This window comes from Uranotaenia lowii, chromosome 1, assembly GCF_029784155.1.
Source record: "Uranotaenia lowii strain MFRU-FL chromosome 1, ASM2978415v1, whole genome shotgun sequence".
Lineage (NCBI taxonomy): Eukaryota > Metazoa > Arthropoda > Insecta > Diptera > Culicidae > Uranotaenia > Uranotaenia lowii.
Genome location: NC_073691.1, coordinates 133,230,421 through 133,245,153, shown reverse-complemented (window position 1 = coordinate 133,245,153; position 14,733 = coordinate 133,230,421). Strand labels below are relative to the sequence as shown.

General features: G+C 37.8%; 1 protein-coding gene across 11 annotated transcripts in view; it reads right to left on the bottom strand.

The window, feature by feature from the left end:
- Positions 1-14,733, bottom strand: part of LOC129740085 (cGMP-specific 3',5'-cyclic phosphodiesterase) — a 338,821-nt gene that overhangs the window by 170,069 nt on the left and 154,019 nt on the right. For 3 of the 11 annotated variants that reach the window (XM_055731675.1, XM_055731676.1, XM_055731684.1), the window contains exon 3: positions 1,507-1,739. The exons of 6 other annotated variants lie outside the window; for them this stretch is intronic. The gene's annotated coding sequence lies outside the window, so the exon portion shown is untranslated. The remainder of the gene's footprint in view (positions 1-1,506; positions 1,740-14,733) is intronic. 2 more of the 11 variants (XM_055731687.1, XM_055731689.1) reach the window with 1 other exon arrangement.

Below are 14,733 nucleotides of genomic sequence, written 5' to 3'. Positions count from 1 at the left end.
CGTTTTTTAAAGTTCTGCAAAAAATCATGGCTGGGATTTGAACCAAAACGAAGTTTTTTAGACCCTGGGATTTGAGAAATTCAAAAGTCGACTCAGTCTACTATTGAACACCAATTTAACGGTAATAAAAAAATAGTGTCAATCGTCATTCTGTGCATCAGTTCGTCCTTTTTAAAGATCAAATATTATAGATCTTATTCATACACTTGTTCGTAATTAATATTGAATTTAAGACTACGAGTCCTCAAAATAATGTCAAAACATGTTCGTACACGTACTGGCATTTATACTGGTTTAGCTTCCCCATTATTCTTCAGATCACTACCAAACGTTCAGGGATTAATCCTCAAGAAATTTCTAGTTCTATTGCCATATTTCAGCCTATACGGAAGACATTCGGTAATTTAGCAAAAAGTTTTTGTGAAATTGGTCTAATCCGCAAGATCCGACCAGATAAATGTAAAAAACTAAATATTTTTATGTATATGTATCAAACATTTTCCTTAAAGTGGAAACCGGAAAATCATGAAAAATGCAATAAATAACATTTTTTAATCAAATTTTTTCAGAATGTTACTAGTAGAGTGAGGCTTCGCCATCAATTAAACAAAAGCTTTGAAACAATCTACAAACATTTTTATGAGAACAATGCAATATTTGATAAAAACTAAACAAATGTGAATAGTGATCACAAATTTAGTTTTCAATGCCAGAAATGAATAAAAAAGATTAATTTTAAATTATCATGTTGAGTTGAGTTGGGTTATTACAAAAGTTCCAAATAATGCCTACAATCAAAGTAGCTCAAAAAGTTTGAAAAAGGGGATTTTAGATCAGATTTCATCAAATGAGTTCTGAGCAGTGATGGATTAACATTGAAAAACAACAAAACTAGAAGCTATTCACAATTTTGAGTTGCATTGTGTTATTGAATTTTCCTTTACTTTATAATAGAAATTCCAACATATGGGGGATATGTCATGGGATATTTGATACCTATTGATAAGTTAATTGAGTAATTTCTCTCTTTGGAATTGATTGAATAATTCCCATCCAACAGGTTTGAAATATTGAATTGAAATCTTTCTCTCCTCCGCTTTTATTTATCTCCTTTTCAATAGAATCAATTCAATTTCCTTTCATATTCATATGACAAAAAGATTCCGTTTTCTGTGGTGTGGTTTCAGCAAACTCTCTTGCCAAGGTGCTCTACGGCCTGATGTTTCACCGAAGAGTCTTAATCATTTTATCACACTGAAATGGTTCCATTTATTAGCTTTTCACTTTGGATCGGCACATAAAACTCCTTTTGCTCGAGACTCGAGCACAAAAAATAGTGGCACTTCGTTTTTCACTCCCCCACAGGTGGAACCCAGCAGACACGTGTCCCGGATGTTGCTCGCCTCTTTCTTCACCGGAATGGAAACACTTGATTAAGGCTGTCACATCTGGCTTAGGCCCCGAGCTTTCGGAGCTGCCACGTTTTATGACGATGATGATTTTTACCCAAATTAAAGTTTACACAAGTGGCATGGTTGGATATGTTTGAATCTGGTTAAATGTGCTGCACGCTTTTCCAACCCATTGATAATCCAATTATTCGTGGGAATTTCATCCTGTTATTATGCTTTCGAGTAGATTTGTATGTATAATGTATATGTTGCTCTTTGCGGGCACACGTCCGTCTGTCGGTTTCGTCGTGGATGGCGTACACTTTTGATTCGGGTGATGCTGAGTATCTGGAATGGAGAAACAAGATACGAGACTACATGAGAATTACATTAACAACACTAATCTGCCTCCGGTGGCGAAACGGGTTTAAATCAACTTTAAAGGAGAGAAATGTTTGGAAGAACGTACTTAAGATGCTGGTAAAGACGTCATGATTATATTGATTTTATTAATGTTGATTTCCAAAACGTGATAAAATTTTCTAAACAATGAAATTGCAAATCACATGATGACGTACATATATAGTTTAAGGAAATACTGCAGATACTGCATTTTTAAGGCAATGCATTGTAAAGCATGGATCACTACAAATCTGGACGCGTTAAAACGGGTCTATCTCGGAGCTATGTAAACGAAAAAAAAAGTTTTATAATCAAAATGTAGGGTTTTTATTGCACTTCAAAAGAAAAATAAGAAAAAAAATATTTCGATGTTGTTTTGATAAAATTTCGAAGTTTTCTTCTAGAACCACTCATCAAAGTTTGGACACCCTATTCACTGACCTCAGCGGCCATTTTGTTCCACAATATCTTCATCTCTGTTGCTTCCCGAGTCGTCCTACCATTCTTCTTCATCTTCTGCTTGACAATTGCCCAAAATTTTTCGACAGGGTGGACTTGAGGGCAGTTGAGTGGGTTGATGTCCTTTTCAACAAAATCCATCCGTTGGCCGAATACCACTGTAGTACCTCTTAGCTGTAGTGGCAGCATGCCAAATATGGCGAAAACTTTACTGGTCTATTGTGAGATCTATTGTACGAAAAAAAAAAAACATTTTTTAAGGCACTCCTCCTTGTACATTTCGGAGTCCATGGTCTTGTTTTTCACAAAAACCGGGGTTTTTCGTCCGCAGCTGCAAATACCTTGCCAGATCAAACACTTTCTTGCCAACTGATCGGCAAAAAAGACTTTGAACTTGGCGGGGACATCACCCCGACCAGTGCAGTGCACCACTGTAGTGACTTTATAAAATTTTTTGCCAGGAAGCTGCCCAAAATCCATCTTCGCGTACGTTTCGTCATCCATGAGGATGCATCCGTCGTACTTCGTTGAATCTTGTTGTATAACTCCCGGGCACGTCCTTTGGCTACTAAATTCTGCTTCAATGTCCGGTTTGGTTGCTTACTGGCCCGATAGGATCGTATTCCTTCGCGGAGACTAATCCTTCTGATGGTGTACCGGTCGACGTTGAATTTCTTGGCGATGTCGTAGTCCGACTACCCTGTGTTTGCCTTGATCGTTCTCAACACCTTCAAATGCAGTTTCTGATTCTTAGGTCCACTATAACGCTTGGTATGAACCTGCCGATCGATAGTATGCATCTCACGGAAACTTTTGAGAACGCTGCACACGGTTGATTTGAGCATTTTTAACGATTTCGCGATTTTTGAACCCGACCTCGTCGGTTTTTAACGTGAGTGTCCAAAATTTATTTTCGTCTCGTGGCTTCCATCACGTGTAACTTTTTTGAAACAAAACGAATCGTAATGAAATTTTCAGCACTGATAGAGGAAACATTTCCGAACAAAGTACTGTCACAACATTCCAGATCCAACAACTAGGAGCGCAATGGTATAATAAACAGTGCGTCCAGATTAATGGTGATCCATGCTTTATGCCGTCAGCGATAATAAAATATTTGAAGTATATTTGGCTTTTAATCTCATTTATTTGCTTGGTTTATTAAAAATTGTCATCTCATTGAAATTATAAAAAAAAAATGGTATTAGAAGCAGGCTTGGCAAAAGTCATCGTCATGAGGCGTGAAGCTGTGACTGTGAAGCCTTTTGGTCCGTCAAACTCAATTGACTGTTCCTTAACGACCAGTCACTTCGTTTGCCAGTCATTCATTCCCCAGTCATTTGAAGCTAAAAGAATGACCTAGTCAAGCAATCGCATTCAAACGACCGATGACGAAAAAGAAACGCATTTATTATTATTGTTGCTCCTGCCAGCAAGCCGAAGACGACCGAAGACGAACAAGAAAAGCATTTATTATTATTGTTGCTCCTGCCAGCAAGCTCGTTTTCAGTTTTTTATTGCTATTGTTGCTCCAGCAAGTCGTTCAATTAGATGTACCTGCCGTCAGCAGCCGATCGAAGTGTGAAGAGATTTGCCAGTCACTCTCAGGAGAAATTTTGACCATGTGTAGGAGCTTCGCCAGTCGATGATGGAGAAATGTTGATTGTTGTCGCGCTTTATCCGTCATGCGAGTAGTGAGGCTCCGTCAATTGAGAACAGTGCCAGTCGTTTGATGAAACAAAACTAGTCGGGTCAAGCGTGATGGGCGAGATTTACCATCACTGATTAGAAGGTCAGAAGTTAGATCAAATTAAAAATTTATAACCATTTGCTCGTGATGCTCTACATTTCATTACGTAATTAATATTTCTGAGCTGTGCACTACATAAAGGGTGATACGGTCAAAATTTGGTCAAGGGAAAACGCGTGTAAATAGGTGAAATTGTTTATTTAAAAAATCAAACTAAATTTCTTTTTCAAGTTTAATTAGTATAAAATTCAGGAAAAACATTCAGTTAGGCTTCCGCTTTTCCAAATCCGAATTGCCGGGCCTAACGTTTAACCCTGCCATCAGATCTTGTACAGTCACCTTGTCCACCTTCTTTGCCGCAGAAAGCCAGTTTGCCTTGAACTGCTGCTCGTCCGTAGCAGTTTTTTTGGTCTTCTTTAGGTTCGGCTTAACAATAGCCCAGTATTTCTCAATTGGGCGGAGCTCTGGCGTGTAGGGAGGGTTCTTGTCCTTGTGAACCACCTGCACGTTGTTGGCGGCGTACCACTCCATGGCCTTTTTACCGTAATGGCAAGATGCCAAATCCGGCCAAAACAGTACGGAACAACCGTGTTTCTTCAGGAAAGGCAGCAGACGTTTATTCAAACACTCTTTCACGTAAATTTCTTGGTTAACAGTCCCGGAAGCTATGAAAATGCTGCTTTCAAGCCACAGGTACAAATGGCTTGCCAAACCAGATATTTCTTCTCGAACTTTGACAGTTTCATGTGCTTAAAAATATCTGCTACCTTTCCCCTTCCTTTTGCCGTATAAAACTCCTGTCCCGAAAGCTGCTTGTAGTCGGCTTTGACGTAGGTTTCGTCGTCCATTACCACGCAGTAAATTTCGTCAGCATCGTCGTGTACAGCCTCCGGGATCGCACTTTGGCCGTCGTATTTTGTTTATCATCGCGGTTTGGAGTCACTACCTTCTTGTAAGTCGATACTCCGGCTCGTTTTTGGCTTGATGCACGGTTGTAGACGATACACCCAGCTTATTTGCGGCATCTCGACGAGAGAGGTTAGGGTTTCGCTTGAAACTACCGGCAACTCTCTTTGTCGTCTCAGCGGCTTCCGGTTTTCGATTTCCTCCCGATCCAGACTTCTTGGCTGTCGACAAACGTTCCCCAAACACTTCAATTACATTTGTAACGGTTGATTTGGCAACTTTTAGCGATTTTGCCAGCTTTGCGTGCGAGTAGCTCGGATTTTCGCGATTTGCGAGCAAAATTTTGATACGCTGCTCTTCTTCCTTGGACGGCATTTTTACAACTGAAGAGTGAATTCCAAAATCAAAATAGGAGCAACATACTACACACACCTTCAAAATGAGGGGTGTTCAGGTTTTTCAAATGCAAAATTGAAAGAAATACGTCAAGTTGATATTGACCAGATTTTGACCGTTTCACCCTTTAAATGGTCAACAAATTCAACTCAACACTCAAAGTAACTCATCTAAAGCAATTTAATAAAATAAGATCTAGTGCATTGAAAGTTACAGCGTTTTGAGTTTTAAGGACCGTAATCCGGGGTAAAATTGATCACTTTTTTCAATATATCTCGATTCCACAGGCAGCGGTTTACAAATACTTGCAGTTTTCGCGTCGTTACCCCAGCAAACATTTTTGTAGGTATATTTCTTAACAACTTTGTTATACGTTTCATATACATTATAGAATGATCGTATGAAACACGATAAAACAGCATTTACCTACCAAAGTGGAGGCAATATATGTACATACAAATTTTCAATTTCTTGCTAAAGCGATAAGAGTATACGATTTCGACACCATATTCATACATACTGAAAGAATGCAAAAGAGCACAAGTTTTTTTCTCTCAACGCATGCTAACTGTTGCCAGCGACAATATTTGCTGCCTCTGTCATTGGGCAATTCTTGCAAATACACCATCTGATTTTTAGCAATCTGGTTGCACTGCTGGTCGCAAAGAGAACAACAAAGCTGTTCTCTCTTTTGGCCCACGCGGGAGAAAATAAGGAACGAAATCGTCTTCAAAATCGGCAAACATGGCGGACTTTTTATCATATCCGATTTAAACCATTTAATACGACTTCGAGTAACGATTTTTACGAAATTTTACTTGCGTTAGTTGGAATTACGATTCGCAGTAACGTTTTTAATGACTTGAGTTATCATTTTTAATGCGTTTTCATGTTTGCTGGACCGCATATGTGCACCAAGTTTTGCATCCGTACAGCAATACGGATTTGACGTTTGAATTGAAGATTCGAATTTTCGTTCGTAGAGATATCTGACGTGAGCGCCAGATGTTTCGAAGACTCGTAAACGCAAATCCGGGTTTCGATGTCTTTCCTGGTACCACCATCAGGCGTTATCTGGCTACAAAGATACCGGAAGCACTCCACTTTCTCTACCAGTTGCCCAGCTACCATGAAACTGGAGGGATTTCCTGTGTTGATCTCCATCGACTTGGTCTTTTCGACATTGATTTTGAGACCTGCTGCCTTGGAGCTTTCGGTGAGGTCGTCGAGTTTGCTCTGGATATCTGGTTGTGTTTGGGCGTGCAAAACAATATCGTCTGCCAAGTCAAGGTCGTTCAGTTTCTCCATTGTTGAAGGGTTCCACGGCAATCCTCGGTTCGGTGCACAGTCGATCGATTCAGTCAGAGTCTCATCCATTACGATTAGAAAAAGTAGTGGTGATGAGATACATCCCTGTCTCACTCCAGCAGTTACCGGGATTGGTTCGGACAAGACACCATCGTGCAAAACCTTGCACGAAAATGCCTCGTACTGTGCTTCGATTAGATGGACAAGTTTCTCTAAGATTCCTCGTCGCCTTAGAGCCGCCCAGATGTTTTCATGGTTAAGTTGGTCGAATATTTTTTTGAAATCAACGAACACCAGCAGAAGAGAGTCCTGGAATTCGTTGATTTGTTCCAGTATTATTCGTAGCGTTGTGATGTGGTCCACACATGATCGTCCGGATCGGAATCCAACTTGTATCCGTCGAAGTGTAGCGTCGATTTTCTCCTGGATCCTTTTCAGGATCACTTTGAGGATTGTAGATCAAAGTTATGCCACGCCAGTTACCGCAATTTGTCAGGTCTCCTTTCTTTAGGACCTTTACGAGAATACCCTGCATCCAGTCGGCCGGAAATGTTGCAGTATCCCAAATGTCAGCGAAATTACGGTGCAACATTTGTGCTGACAAGGTCGGGTCGGCTTTCAGCTTTTCAACAGGGATGCAAAAGATCCTAGGTGCTTTGTTGGATTTCATGTCTTTAATTGTCGCTTCTATTTCAGCCAGCTTCCGAGTTGACACCATTTATGCGACTTACTATTGGCGCTTCGTGCTGCGGTTTCTGCTGGCCATCGCTATTAGTGACTCGGAAGAGTTGTTCGAAGTGCTCAGTCCATCGTTTGAGCTGATCTGTCCGACCGGTCAATAACTGACCTACTCGGTCTTTTAGTGTCATTCTTGCATTAGTCCTTGCGGGCGGCGAGAAATGTCATAAAGTAATCGGATATCTCCATTGGAGGCGGCTCTTTCTCCCTCTTCGGCTAGGAAGTTTGTCCAGGTTCTCTTGTCTCGTCTACAAGCTCGTTTAACTGCCTTTTTCAGCACCGCATCTCGTAAGCGCGCCCGCTTTGGCTGACCCGGTACATGCCTGCTCAATTTCTACTTTCGCCTTTCTCCGATCATCGACCATCCTCCAGGTTTCATCCGACATCCATTCACTTCTTCTTCTACAAACTTTACCGAGAGTACCATGGCTTGTCGTGATAAAGGCATTCTTGATTCCACATCACTGTTCTTCGACTGAACCGTTTGTCGGACGTTCCGAGTCTCGGGATTCTAGCTGTTCGACGTATGTCCTTTTCACCTTTGGATTCTCGAACCGGTGTGGACGTCGTAGCGACACCCGACTTTCTCTTGGTCGATGGAGGAAGAGCGATTCACCGATCACCATGTTTTTGTTGCCACAAAATTCTACAGACAGCTCTCCGTTTTCGCTTATCTGTCCTAGGCCATGGCGTCCCATTATGCGCTCAAGGTCCAGATTGACAGTGCCAATCTTTGTTCCAATTCAAGTCCGTGCTTTCATGCTAAATGTCGTTGCCAAAGTTCCAATTCGATTCTTTCTTGTCCCAGTTTCCGTAACAATTTATTACATCGGGAGCAGTAGGTTGTTAGTGAAGGTACTTATCCCGCGATAGGGCTGCCATCTTGGACTTAGCTGGCGGGAGCCGCATTTCATAAATTCAACCACTCGCTGCGAGACAGACGCTGTTTGAGCCGCCCCTGACCTGGAAAACAAACACTCGATTGTTGTTGCACGCCGCCCCTGACCTGGGGAACAGACGCGTGCGGCCACCTTCTCAGTCTGCATGCGACCAAAGCATCCACCGGGGTTGGGTACCCGATCTCCGCTTAGGTTACTCGCATCCCAGCCGGTACCACAGGGATGTTAAGATATGAGTTTTGAATAAGAGTTGATATGACCACCATGGGGTCTCGTGTCGCACATTATCCACCATTCACCAGCCAAAGGGAACTCATGGGAGTTATTAAGCAAACACTAGAGACACCATGTCCTCCATAGTAGAGTTCAAATTAGTTAGAAATCTTTTGGGCACATTCATATATATTCTCCTAACTACAAAAAGTCAAACAGTCACCTGACATCGTGAATTACGCAAATTTTTCTTGACTTACTTCAATCACTTAAAAGCTAATACAAATTAATTAAATCAGTACGTGAAATTCACGTAGCCGTTTGCTGTCAAAACAAAGGCACATTTCATTAAGTGAAAATCCAGTACTCCGCCAAGTGCAAAGGGGATTGGTATATCCTATGTGATGTTCTGTGTAATTTAAGCTCGTTAAATCAATGTGAAAGAATACAGTATTCAATATGACGCGGATCCAACAGTTGGTGCTGTTGGATAACTGAAGTGAAGTGGAATACTTGGTGATGGATAAGCTAATTTTGTTTAAGTATTTAGTATTTTTTGTATGTTTGTTAATTACATATTCTGCTTTTTTTACAGAATTTGGAATTGGGAGGCTACTCAAGTAACAATTTTGATTTTATATGTTTTAAATATGTGAAGTGCATAACGTATAAACATTAAAGTGAAAAGAAAAAGAGTATCGTGTAAATAGTAAATGTCCTGAAAATTCAACTCGTTTTATAATAATATGATCCAAAAAAAAAATTATAACGTTCATGTTTAAATTGAAACTGCGTAAATCGCATGTAGCAGAACGAATTCCTTTTTTCACATTCAATCGAAGTTTTTTTTCACATACAACTCATGAAAGCTACGTGAATTCTGCTTGCTGCGCGAACTCTCTTTGTTCATGTTGATTTCATGTGACTTTCATGGTGGAAAAAACCCCTGTACATTTTCACGAAAGATTCATGTGAAGAGTTCTTTGAGTGTATGACAAAATTCTGAAAAAAAAAAACTAACGAAACCTCGAGTATGGGGGAGCATAAGGCAATCAACTGCCGTTAAGACCAAATAAAGGAGGAGGGGCTAAATTTACTTTAATCATGCTATTTCAATTTCTACAAATCTAAGAAAATAAATCAAAACTAGAAAATCGGACTGAAAACTTGAAATATAACAATTATTCCCTGTGAATTAATATCAAGAATAGTTTTTCCCTTACATAAGTTAAGGGGGCTCCCTAAAGTAAGCAGTAAAGGAGTTCTCCCGCTTTTTGTGGGCTGAAAATATCGAAATCTTGGTATTGAATTTCAAAATTTTCAACCTAAAATCTGGAGAAAAATAATTTAAACCGAATGCTAAAAAATCATTTGACAAAAAGTTAAGAAGAATAAAAGGCAAAACACCACAAATTACATGTTTTTTTCATCGAAACATGTCAGTCAGGATATTCTGTACAGATCAGGTAAAATAAAGAAAAACATTTCCTCATTTTCATAACATACAAACGTCTTGCACAATAATAATGATTATTAATAAGTCAAGGTGCCAACTTGCCGTTTTTTACAATATCCAAAAATTATCACCAAATGACCATAAAAATAACACTTAAACTAAACCTTAACAAAGAATATAGTTGAAATTTAAAAAAAAATAACCCATTTGCTCCGGAATGCTTACATTTGATCAGAAGAGATGTTTGTTTTTGAGCCTTCGAAAAACCAGATAATTTAAGATTCTAAAATTACATTTTAAGTAGTATCAAAAATCTTCGAATAAAAACCAAATTTAGCTTAATTGTAACGCAATTTTTAGGCTTTCAAACGTAGTTAACAGGTTTAAGATATTTTAACTTTTTACTTAGTTAATGATGATTATATGCAAAAAATTCATGTTGATCAAAGTTACCCCGGTGATCAAAGTTCCCTCAGTTTACGGTGTTAAACTCATTTGGATTTGTTATCTGACTTTTTTCAATGATAACTGATTCTGTTTTTTTTAACATTTAATCTCTATTTTGATTCTTTCCTTTTATCGATCATGTTTGCACTTATATCCTTTGGCTTTGAGGGCATCGAATGAAACTTTTTTCACATTTAAAATAACAATGTGATAACATTTTTTTATTTCATGAGAATCATATTCATAAACATCTCATGAAAAGGTTTTTTTTTTGTGTTTCAAAGATATAAACTTGAAATTCCTGCTTTGGTTCTGACTGTAACTTTGAATCTCTTTTTTATAAATTCAATTCATAACTTGATTTGAAATGATGATTTATGATCGAGATACTGAATTTTGGTTCCGAATATAACCTGATTTTAAGTTTTGAATTCTTAGACTCTTATATCTGCACCTCTATGGAGTATGAATTTAAAAATTTTGAATATTTTTTTTTTGAATTTTGTATTCTATGTTTCAAATCTACTTGATACTTCCCATTAGGAAAATATTTCTCGATGAAACACTAACCAGACTTTTAATGATGAAATGAAAAATCGTCTAAAGTATGTATCCGGTCATTTCTTAATCAGAGAATTTTAGTTGGTGAAAAGATTATTAAAAAAAATAGAATTGAATTTTGGCTCTTTGAAGACAGTAAACTGAGCTCATATACAGTTCTTTTACTCTTTTAAAATGTTTTGTATTCTCTGGAATAGCATTTGAAAAAAAAAACACTAATCATAGGGCTCCCCTAGAAAAATTGCACCGTGCCTCCCGATGGCTTAATCTGGTCCTAACTGCCGTTATAATCAATTAGGGCTGTTCATTATGAAACCTGCCAATTGCTAATTAATTTGTGGTCTTATATCGGCCGGACTGTTAACAAAATTAGCCCATGGACAAAAATTTTTTATCCTCTTTCCGTAACGAAGTAGTGATGCGATATTTTAGAGATAAAACAAATATCAAAAGATACCCATACAATAAATCCAAGATTTGTTGAATAATCTTCGAAAAAATATCCTATTAGGTGCCAATTTTAAAGGTACATATGAGGTGTAATTTTCATGGCAGCATGTCTGACTTACTCTTTGCTTCATCTCTTTGTTTCAGAAAGCTTTTCAAATGTTCTTGTGATCAAAAGGTTCCCTCATCTGTCTGATGAATTTGCTATTGATATCTTTAACCGATTCATTGAGTAGTACCTCATAGTAAAATAAGATAGCTACCCACCTACCTACATTTTCATTTTTTCCCAAGCCACAGATAAAGATATCAGGAACAAAAAATGGAGAAAGGCAGATGTTTCCAATATTTATCTGCGGGGAAAAAGATTTCCCTCAACCAAACCATTGCGCTCGAGTTAAGTTATCTGAATCTTTCTTCATATCGGTGGTACCGCGTTTTGCTTTGAAGTAGCGGAAGCTTTTCTTTGAAATATGGCTTCAGTCAAGTATTACTTGGAAATCTGATGGTTCAGTTCGAAAGCAATGATGATCTTGCTGAGGAAAATAAGCTGTCTGCCTCGAGTAAGTACCTGCGCTTTAAAATGGTAGTGATTTTATACATTGAGCTATAAGATTCGCATTGCTTGATGTGAAAGTTTCAATCGGAAATGTTGAAATTGATTATGTTTCAGAATATTTTACATTGGTTGGCCCAATTTTCTATGGGAAGATTTCATCACCCCATTTTGAGTTTTAAGTGCCATTGACATAACCTGGAGAGTCACCATATGATCTGTTCACATTTTGGTAGCTATGTCAACAATGCTATCAAATAGAAGAAAAAAAAACAAAACAAACTTTCCTTGAAAAACAAAGATTTTCTTTTTAAATCTAAAGCTATTCCATTGAATTTTAACAAACTTAAGAAAGAAGTTAAAAATATTGTTAATTACCCGAGAGCCTTATTTTTATGTCATGCTTGGCAAAATTTTAAAACAAAATTTCGTGTTTAACCGTTTTGTTGAAAACAGTTTAAGAAACAGCTCTCGAAAGATTACTTTCCGATTTCCAAATTTAGCTCCAAGGACTTCCGTCTGCAAACTCAATTTCCAAAGTTTTTTTTCTCCTACATGGCATTTGTCACAGCACAAACAAGTGTCGCGTAGGTCCTACCTACGTACTCGATAAAAGGGAAAGAGAGGGGGTGAGAGTGAGACAAGAAAAAAGTCGCAAAATGGGCCTTAAATAGAACAAAGCTTTGGGGTGACATTTTCCAGACAGCGATTGTGTACGTCGGAAAAAGCCTCAGAGTATGGAAATTGGCTCAATCCAGCCGGGGAATGGTAGACATGTACACAGTTTTTCGTGTCCCATAGTGTTTTCCTCACAATGTGTTTTACCGGGAGCAACACGAGAAAAGAGGAAACTTGTAGATTCTTTTGTCTGTGGTCGTTATGTTTTCCGAGAATGTATTTATTTCCCAACGAGTGAATAACGGATCATATCGGAGGAGCTTGGAGAAGATTCCACTTTGAGTGCCCAAAAATTCTTGATATTGGTCGTTAGGAGGCAATGGTACTTTTGATTTCGAAGAAATAGCTTCTTGAGAGGTCATTTTACTGACATTCGGATGAAAAAATGTGTTGAGAATTTTAAGATAAAAAAACAATGTTGATGTTTAATATAAACAAAGTCGTTCGTGAATTGAATTGATCCGTAAGTTTTCAAAATCAGGGTAGTTAGATAGCAATCAGCTATAGCGACTACATTACCAAGGTAATTTATTTGTACCAACTGTTTTTTTTTCAAAAAGCAAATAAACCAGAATTTCCTGTTTTGTTTAAAACAGAAGTACCGTAAACTGAAGTTACTTTGATCGCCGTGGTATCGTTCATCAACATGAAAAACCAAATTAGAAAAACATCAAAAGTTTTGTTGAATTAAACAGAGAATTTAAAATCTTCAAAATACCTACTTGTTGTACAAGTTCTTTTTTCAATAAATTGCAGGTATATAATATAACATAGCATATTGATAGTAAAGGTAATTTTTTGCAACAACAAAATCGAGTATACGCTTTTACAAATGATTTGACTATTTTCCAGCACAAAAATTAAGTTTATCATACCTAGCAAACATAAATTCGCATTAAAATGATAGTCCAAATTGTTAACAACGCTACTGCGAATCGCAATGCATGCCAAATAACTAAATGAGTAAACGATCCTGAAAATGGTTACTTGAAGTCGGTTGAAATGGGATTGAGCTTGAGCTTGAGCTTAGATAAACCGTACATTTCAGTAGTTGCTACTCCGTGATTGACAAGAACCATCAAAATTGTACATAGATCCAAATAAATGGGGCTTGGGATTAGCTTACCATTTTCTGTGTACACGTTTCGAAGGTTCCTGATCTTATATGGTCAATAACGGCGCCGGCCACGTCCTTACGGTTCATCGGGGAAAAGGAAGGATTATTAGTTCGACAAGTCGGTTGAAATGGGATTATATAAAAAGACCTCCATGTTTGCAGATTCTGAAGACGTTTTCGATCATTTTTTTCTCCTGCGAGGGCTTCAAGCAGGGTGGCCAACATTTTTATTTTCCAAAATTCAGGGAAACTTGAATTTAAAATTCAGGATAAATCAGGCTTGAATGAAACAGTCGAATCGCTGAATTTTTATTGTCTTTTTTTTGAATTTACAATTTCTTATGAATAACGTATTTATCATGACTCCCAAAAAAGGGGATAAAAAGTTTAAAAAGGAATTAGAATAAAAATTCTAATACGATAGAATCTGTAATAACAAAAGGATTAATGAACCTGAACCTAAAAAAGGCTTCGAGCACACAAGTCCAAAGAACTTATCCATAGATAATGAATGCTCATGGAAAATGTTTGGTTGAAATTCTGTTAATCCCAGATTGTTTGAATAATTTTTTTCTTGTTGCTTCTGAGATATAAGATGTATACAAAAGACATTAGATTAACATTAGACGTTTTCTTGTTCGATGGTGACAATTTTCCACGAATTTAGAGCTTTATATACGGTTAGAATGAAAACGAAATTGTGACCACATCTGTCACCATAAAGAATCGTTTGATGGAATGTGTTCTAGGTTATCATAATAAATCGCAAGACCTGAAATTTCGTAAGGTCTGGGGCACCATTTTTGTTTGTTATGGGTCTGTTAAGCAAGCATATTAGAGACCTTTTTCAAATCTACTCGCATAACAGTTCCAAAAAATAGAAACATACTTGTGGGAAAATATCGTGAATTCCACATTGAAAGTTGATTTTTTTCATTATATAATTTTTTCCTGATAGCTTTCCTCACAGGAAGAAAATCCATCCTTTATTCTAGCCTGTCTTCAAAAA